Genomic DNA, 9,281 nt, shown 5'->3' with positions numbered 1-9,281 from the left:
GAATACTGTAGGTTGCAAGATCTGTGGTAAGAGACAGGGTCCAGAGTGTGAGCCAGGTGTGTGGCTGAAAATAGAGTCGGGAACATGGATGGAGTTTGCAACCTGAGCAAGGATCAGAATGTGGGTAATTGTACTGACTATTCTGCTGCTAACTGCTTCAAAGGTTGCCTTAAGCCACCAGCTAAGGTGGATGGTGAGAAAAGTCCAAATCTGGTCTGATTCCTCCATGTAAAGTTGCATTAAATCAAAAGCACACCCCACTTACAGCAAGCTGAGACTTGCACAGAAGCTGTAATATCTATGAAGAGATTCAATGGGCTGAATGACTTACTTCTTCTCCTATGTCTTATAATCCACATTCAAATTTTAGTGGCACTGCAGACTTAGAGGTTTCCACATTTATCATTATCCATGAAAAGGAAGACAATAAGTCCCCTCTGCTGACATAACTCTTCAACTCCTCAGTCAATCAATCAGATCTGGCAGCAACACATTTCCTGTTCTCAACTTAAGCACGTGGCCTCTAGGGTAACACACTGTAAAACTCTGTTAATCCAATGCACATTAATGTGGCCTGTAGATTTTCTGGACAATTGGATGCTACTCCAGACTTTAAATTCACACCCAGTGAGTTTAAAGAGAATGCAGGGGCCGGGGAGTCAGTGAGTTTAGCCACATCAGAGGAATCATCTGCTGGGATTTCTGAATAACTGGATTGCAGATGATCTGAGTTTCACTGTCTGTGATCTTTCAATTCATGGTCAGGTCTATGGTACCTTACTACCTTTGCAAACTACTTTAGTCTTTACAGACTATCCAGACATTTTCCTGCTTTTAGTTATAAGCGCAACAGCTTTAGAGCTAGACACTTTAAACGTGATAATTTTAGCATATCTAGAAGTCTGACTCAAAAAAAAACTTCATGATGTTTTGGGAAGTGGGAAAGCATTGCAAACTTCTTCAAAAGTTGCACTCCATCTTTAACGAAGGGTCCGACCCAAAATGCCCACTGTTCATTTCCCCTCACAGAAGCTACCTGGTGTTCCTAGAGCAGAAGCATCCACTATTTCCATTTTTGTGCTTACTCCTCTACCTGACTCAGCACTTGCAGCATTTTGTTTTCAGCTTTCCAGTTTTGACAGTTCTGTTTTGCTCCAGTTACACTGGGGCTGCAGGTAGTGCAGCTCGCCGACAGCTCAATTGACCCCGGGTTCAATGCAGACTCTGTTGAGTTTGCATGTTCTCCCAGAACAGTTCTCCTCTACATACAAGGATGAGCTTGTTGTTACACGAATTGACTACTGTAACTTACCCTTAGTGAAGGTGGCTGATAGAATTAGGGGGCGGGTGAGAACAGGTAATAGAGAAAAAGGTGGAGGAATAGGACTGATGAGCCAGCATAGCCTTAATGATGTCCTATATCGTATGAAAATATGGACATGTTTTAAACTTTGATTACAGTTCTGATACACGAGAAGTTAAATTATGTTTCTTGAGTCCAGTTTTCTCTCTCCACAGCAGTGGCTTGAACTGCTGAGGGACGCATTACATCTTTTCATTCAGTGAATGGGACTGGTTTTACACTTGGACTGCTCCCTGTGTATTGGTGATAGTTCCCATTTAAAGAACTGGGAGTTACATCTTACCCATTGGTAGAACAACCTGACCTGAACTGGAACCAAGACCACAATGGGGGTCTTTCCCCCCCCCCAACCTACCTTCGGTAACCATTGACATCCTGACCTAGCCCAATCCAAACCCAAATGTTTGACACAGAATATACACCCAATCCATCTCCACACATCCGGACAGCTAAGTCTTCACCGGGCTGGAGTGCACTGTCCAGGCACTGTCTGGAAGGAGAGCTGTCTGTATCTGTGGTGAAGGAATTTATAACATTTCCCATCGTGAGTTAACTTTGCATTTCAGATTTTGGGCAATATGTAATAATGATAGTTTTACTAGTTAACTAGAAATTGCTTCTGCTAGCAAATGGCTGCAATCTGACACTGAGCTGGCAACAACAACCTCGGTGAACCAACCTAACCCCACTCCTGGTTGTATCACACAATAGGAATGATATGAAATTTCGATAGATGTCCAAGTTTACGGTCCTCTCCTTGTGCCAGTCCAGGAATCTAGTGTTTAAAAATAACTAGATAAGTAAAGAAATAACTACATATTCTTACTTAAAAATATAACCAATATAATTCCGAAGGCCATTGCCGTTTAAGTAATATTGAGCACTGGTCATTTCAATTTTTAAAAAGCGCTTTTAAAATCAATGTTGCACAGGAAAACACCGCACATGGCTTTGGGTGGCAAGAAACTTGAAAGCAAAAGGGGGCGTACGTTGGGTGGGGGTGGAAGATGAACTGTTCGTGTTGGCCGCAGCTGCGACTGGTCTCAAATAGCCGAAACTTTATCTCTGCTTCACTGCCGGACTCTGTCTAGTCTTCCAGCACACCTCGTGGGGGATAAAAAACCACTAGGAACAAAAAAAAAAGATATCGACCTGTTGCAGATGGTAGAGGATGCACTAAAGCGGTGGGGCAGGGATCCAGCTCCGAGCGCCGAGACCAAGCCAGCCCGGTTCGCGGCGGCCATAGTGCGAGGCGGAACCTGGAGAGCTGCTGAAATAGCTTCACATTTCCTCCTCGGTTTTTTTTCCGGTAAGTTATTGCATGCTCGGCCGCTTCGAGTAGTTCTCTTGCAGTTGTTGCCAGAAAAGCAAGTGTCTCGCGGTCTCCCCCCCACCCCACCCCCGTTTTATTTAAAGTTTTGTTGAACCCGAAATGACTTCGCACCCCTCAGGTTTTCCCTCTTTACAATTTAAAGCCCCAGCTTTAAGTTATTGAGACACACTTCGTTGCTCCTCGTTTGTTGGCGCGCAGATGTTCTAACATTTTTGAATAAACTTCGATACATTTGTGGTTGCAATGGGATCAATTTGAATCACACGGTCAGTGCACTTTTGAGTAAACAATTGGTCAAACATTTACCTTTGTGACTCCAGTGTTGCTGGAACACGTGAGATAAAAATGGGCAGCCCGTAATGCTTTTGAAATTGCTTGTATTGTGGCACGATTCGACGTTTATTTGTTGAAATCTGTTAAAAACGGAGGAGTTGGATTTTTGCAATAGTTGCTTTCAAAATTTGCAGTTCAACGCTCAGAGATTACATTGCTTCTAACCATAACACTTTCGGTGTGGAAGAAATGAGGATATTTCTAAGGAATTAAATATCTCATGGATTACAGCTTTCTATTTTAAGGGACCTTTAGGTGCGAGTTTTTCTCATATGAAATTTATGTTGATATTACGTTATAGATAAAAGGATTACAGTACGGTGTAAATCTGAATTATGTTAGCAATCCCCAGCGGTTTTGCACGTTGGCGATTTTAGCCAGCGTGCTTGAGGCTGCTGTTAGGTGCTTTCGCCTGAATGCATGTCGAGCTTGCTATGACTACTAGGCAGCTTGAATACCACAGCAACAAAGACCGGCGAGCAGGTCGTTTGCCTGCTTCTGGGTTGCCGTTGAAATGGGGTGGCGAGGGGCTTGGAGGCAAGATCATTGAAAGGAGAGGAGGATAAATAAATATAAGTAAGGAGGGACTTATTTATATAAAACACCGCTTTCTTTACATGCTTGGTATACAAATCAAAAGTTTATTAAAGTTACTCCACTGCACAATCAGTGGTTTGATCAGGACCAAATTCGGAGCTTCAGCCTTTTGCACTCGGTGCCTTAAGATGCGAACAGGAACTTGAAGTTATCTGTGATAAACATGATTGCTTGTTTTTTGATTTGCTTTACACTCAAAAAGTGTACTGTTTCTAAATGTACTCCTTTTGGTATCAAATGTGTAAACGTTTCTGGAAAGTTTATTCAATCTTAGTAATATTACTGAAAGGCAATATGTTTGAAATGTTATTACCAAGAAGGGTATTGACCTCATGGCTTTATGATGCCTTGAAAATTTAATTGTGTCATTTAAATTTAATGACTTACCCACCAGCTTTCCATTATAAAGTCTTATGTAAATTTGACAATTATGTAAAACTTAAGAATAAATTCAATATTCTATAAAGATAAAACATTTAAGGAGCAGTGTTTGATCCTAAACTTGTGTTGAAATTGGCTATACCTTTTAATTTCAGTTATTAGCTTCAGCTGTAACCATCCACAAATTTGCTGATGAATAAATGTATTTTATTAAGTTTAGTGGAATATAATGACTGTATGATGAAAGGAAGGCAAAGTGCCACTGTTCTATCAGACAGTGCCTTTGGGATGGTGAGGTATGTCATTTGCATCTATTCCCTTGATGCTTGAGGTTTTTGATCTCACCATGCCTTGCTTGGGGAGGGTGTGGGGTGGTAAGAAGGGGTGGGGGTGAATGCGGGGGGTTATTGACTGGAGACAGCTTTTCCATGTGTAGTAGGGTCATTGATAACTGGACTGTTTGTGTTATAGAACAAGTAACTGGAATATAGCTATGATAGAGAGCATGGTTACATGAAGAACCCTTCAGTCTCTTTATATTTTTGCAATAATTACTTGGTTTTTCACTACAAACATGAAAAATAATCACATTTGATCGGGAGTTAAGCCCATCAGATACAGTATGCTTTGTCAGTATGTAATCATGACACTTTTCCTGTTTAATTCAAATACTTGGTTGGTATTCCAACATTTCTTGAATTATGCTATGTTTGCCGTGAAAATGCTTTTGAATATACAGTAAACATTTTGTTTAAAGGTTCTTTTAAAAAGATGATCAATACACCCATCCCAAATCTTGCTTTTCTGTCGTCCATCCTTATTGACCTGCGTTGTGCTCGCTCAAAACGTTGCATCTGTCTGTGGATTTTGCCTGGTCTTATCTCTGCAATTCCCTTTCAATCATTATTGCCCCCACCCCCCAGTCTCTAGTCTCCCTTGAGGTCTGGTTTTGTGCATCTCCTTCACCAGGGCTGTGGTTTCTGTTTTGGGGTTCTGTGTGTTGTAATTCTCAGAACCAGAATCGGTTTTATTATCACCGGCATGTGACATGAAATTTGTTATCTTAGCAGCAGCAGTTCAATGCAATACATAATCTAGCAGAGAGAGGAAAAATAATTATAAATAAAATAAAACATAATAATAAATAAGTAAATCAATTATGTGTATTGAATAGATTTTTTAAAAATGTGCAAAACCAGAATTAATGTATATTTAAAAAAGTGAGGTGGTGTTCAAAGCTTCAATGTCCATTTAGGAATTGGATGGCAGAGGGGAAGAAGCTGTTCCTAAATCGCTGTGTGTGTGCCTTCAGGTATCTCCTACCTGATGTTAACAGTGGGAAAAGTGCTGGAGGTCCTTAATAATGGACGCTGTCTCATATAATTGTCTCAACGCTATTCAATTTCTTTCCTTTAAAGTTTTTATTTTATAGATTCTTTGATAAAGCAAGTGATCACCTTGTCGAATCGATCAATGATGTAGTGTTGAATTTCCTCTGATCTCTGCAGAACTCTGTTATGGCTGTAGTGTAGGTCACACTTTTCTATTGGAAGCTACCTGGAAACAGGTCAGGTCAATGGGGTTAATAATGGGAGTTGGTTTACCATGTTGCTGATGCTCTGGATTACTGCTTTTTACACGGTCCTTTGCCTCGGAATTCTGGCACTGGCATCATCTCACGGTTGGCCTTCCAAACATTTGATCCGGTGTCTGCTATGCTTCACCTTGATGCAGATCTTAAAATTTAGTGTTTTTTTTCCCCCCCTTTAAGTCCAACATACTGTATATACCCCCACCAATATTCAAAGAAAGAGCTGCTTCAGGAATACCTTTCTGTGGCAAAAATCTGGTTGTATGGAGCTGTTTGTGAAGTAGGAAGTTCAGCCCATGTTTCTCCTGTTAGGAGAAGAATCACCTTTGAATCGACTTATTAATAGGTACAATTTTACTTGTATGACATTAATATACAATATGGACAATCTTAGAACTTTATTCTGAGGAGAATCTGCCAGCCTAGTAATCACAGAGAAAAATTATTAATTCTATATATTATTTAATATCATTGTTAATGGCACTCTTATTTGCCTCATCACTGATCTAATGGGAGAAAGATCAACTTAATGGCCAGATACTGATTTTTTTGTGTGTGTCAGGGTCAGCCTTGTTGTTAATGATGTTCATTAGGATCAAATAACGGCTGGAGGCAAGCTGAGGTGCCAAATTGGGTAAAGGATCGAACATCAGAATATTTCAGCTTAAAAGGGGAAAATAAATTCAAAAAAATTTCTTCGTAAATTACTTTTTGCACTCTTGATATGAGAGGACAGAACTTTTGAGGGTTGTCTACAGATGCAGCTAATGTTTGTGGAATGTGTTGTTGCCTTTTCTTTACCTTGAATAAATTGCAAGTCTAGTCCACTGCTCAGGACACCTATACAACTAGAAGCAAGGTGGGTCTGATTATTAAAATCAAAGTCAAAGTATGTGATTTATATGGACTTGAATTGACCACTCATGTTGATTGAGGATATAGGCATGGCTGACTGAATAGATTCCTGAAGTTGATTAGGAAAGTGAAGCATTTGTATAAATGGCTTCATCAATAGAATGTTATTATGTTAGTGGAAAATACTGTTTAGCATATGTATGGGGACTTTGTAATCTTTGGCACTGAATATACTAGGAAAATGCTTTTCTGATTGTGCGAATAGATAGAATTTGGTTTGGATGCCTGCCTACTGTCAGGATTTTCTCATTTATCATCCCTCCCACCTCCCCCACTTTCCTGTTTGCTAATTCTTGCCCTTTCATAGCCATTTTGGAATAGCATTGATGGTCTTGCAATCACACAGACTAAAGAGAAGCGAGCATTGAACCCTGTGTGCTGGAATCAAATTGTTAATTCTGAGTGTATTTTTCCTGGCTCACGGCATGTTCTGAATGTACTGGAGTTCTTCTTGTCTGACTCATTATTGCTGCGTTATCTCTTGTGTTTGAGCATATTTCTCATGATGCAAAAAGGATTTTGCACGGTACTGTAGGTGCAGTTGGTGTCCTGCTCTGCACGTGCTCCGAATCTTACAGGTAAGCGCAGAACAGCCCAGCATTCAGTTTGTACTCTAAAATTTGTTTTTAATTTTTGTTTTGCCAAGACCATCAGTTGCTCATTCTTAATTGCCTTTTGGAAGGTGTGATTGAGTCTTTCTGGTTATTATAGTGCTGTTAATATGATGTTCTATGACACTGAAGGAATGATTTTATTTTCGAGGGCTAGATGGCATACAGTTTGGGTGGGAATCTGTAGATGTTCCTGAAAACCAGCTTCCCTTGTTGTCACTTGGATGTAGGTAACAGATTTAGCTGGTGCTGTCAGATTAATCTAGGCAAGCAACTGGATATATTTTGTAGATTATTATTGGAATTGGGCATTCACTGAATAGCGGATGTGATCAACTAGGTGAGTACTGTTCCCCGACTCGTCAGGTACTCCAGTAATGGCTTCTTTCTGCAAACCCGTAATCAAAGGCCATTCGATTCTGCAATGTGACCGTCTGAATGGCCACCATTTCTGCCAGTACTTGATTAATGCATTTTCCATCTGCCGTGGCTGTCTCATAGTCCTCTATCTCCATTGTGGAAGCCATGAAGTATCATTTCCTGGGACAACCTGGCCATATCATTCCAGAGAAAAAGCTGTCATCAAACCCCTTCCTGCCTCTGTGAAACGCCTCGAATTCGCTGATCATCGTGGCCAGGGTGCTCATTCAGGCCACAAAACTCAGACAGCAGCACACATAGCACCCCGTGGGGAGCAATGGGAGCTGCATACCCATTAAGTACCATTCACTGCCCACCATCATGGCTCCATTTGGAGTAGGAACAATCATCCCAGGATACTGTTCTGTCCACACTCACTATATCCCAATGACTGGACCTGTGCTCATCACCTACACCAACATTCCTTTTCCTTCCTTGTTGGGTGGGGAAATCATTCTTTCAATTAGATAAATCGTAAGCAGGGAAATACCAGGCCTTAAAGCGGAGATGACGCAAGGTCAAGTTCTTTAGGGCCGTGGTCACACTATGAGGTGAGGTTGGTTAAAATGGACTACCTCTTCCACACTTTCCCCAAAACAGAAGGCCATAGCTGGGGAAGCTAGCCAAGCCCCTCCAAAAGTCCTTTTCCATTTTGTCAGCACAAGTTGGAGTCTTTATGCATATCCAGCAATCTGAAACATTAGTGGGATTTGCAAATCCATATACCATCAGCAAGAGCATGTTGTAGGGTCATCGTCATCACCACTGCCGTAAACGTCCATCACTTTGTTATTCTGCAATGTAGGGAGACAAATGCATTCCCTCCTCGTTAGTCGTTGGGTATTTAAACATGAAGCAGTCTTGTCGGCAAAACCAACTACTTTTAGGATTGTCCCCCAAATCTTCCAATTTTCCAAAATGTCAATTCCAAATTCCCAATTTAACTGTCCACCAATGACCAATTACCCCTAATGCCCATTTCACTCTGGGCACCTCATATCCGCAATAGAGGTGCATAGATTTCTGTCACCTTAACCTTGATTCCACATCTCCAGTGTGGAATCCAGGTCGCTGTCTCTCTAAAATCAATTCCGTAGAAAACAAATTAAGGAACATAAACTAAAAACACAGATAAGGCATAACAAAAATCAATGCCTGTACTTTTCTTCCTTCAGAACCTTTGAGTAACTACAAAACTTAGAATAAACAGTTAATTTCCACAGTGAAAAACTTCAACACATGTTCCAAAAAAAAGGGAAAGAAAAAAAATGGCTGGCTGGGAGAGGATGGGTGTGGTGGATTCCTGACACTTTAACACATTCACATAATGCCTTAATGGCACAGCCTCTTAAAATATATGAGCTGCAAATTCACTTCACAGAGTAGCAAAATATTTCAGTTGGTCACCTTCTGTAATGATTCAAACTTTCACTATCAACTGAGCAAACACACGACAGTCTTTGCACTCATTTCACACACGCGTACACGTTCCCACTGGTGAACTCGCATGTGGTCACACACACTCTCAAATTTGAAACGTGCAAGCCATTCACACTTGATTGCAGGGGGACGTTTTGGAGTGAGTGAGCCCCTCCCAGTGTGAGTGGGGCCAGGAAGCTGCTGCTGCAGATCAGCTGTAGTCTTTTGTAAAATCTCCAGCGACGCATATAGCGATCCTGCGAGAAGTAGAAGGGACCATGATTGGGGGAGGGTTCGGGGGATGACACCCCCACACTC

The 9,281-nt window shown here is 41.1% G+C and overlaps 1 protein-coding gene across 1 annotated transcript in view; it reads left to right on the top strand.

The window, feature by feature from the left end:
• Window positions 1–1,718: 1,718 nt before the first annotated feature.
• The window catches only part of LOC132394129 (semaphorin-4D-like), a 161,335-nt gene continuing 153,772 nt past the window's right edge, over window positions 1,719–9,281 (top strand). The window contains exon 1 of the mRNA XM_059969899.1: window positions 1,719–2,672. The gene's annotated coding sequence lies outside the window, so the exon portion shown is untranslated. The remainder of the gene's footprint in view (window positions 2,673–9,281) is intronic.

Source organism: Hypanus sabinus, chromosome 5, assembly GCF_030144855.1.
Source record: "Hypanus sabinus isolate sHypSab1 chromosome 5, sHypSab1.hap1, whole genome shotgun sequence".
Lineage (NCBI taxonomy): Eukaryota > Metazoa > Chordata > Chondrichthyes > Myliobatiformes > Dasyatidae > Hypanus > Hypanus sabinus.
The sequence above is the reverse complement of the archived record's forward strand: the minus strand, read 5'-3'. Positions and strand labels throughout refer to the sequence as shown.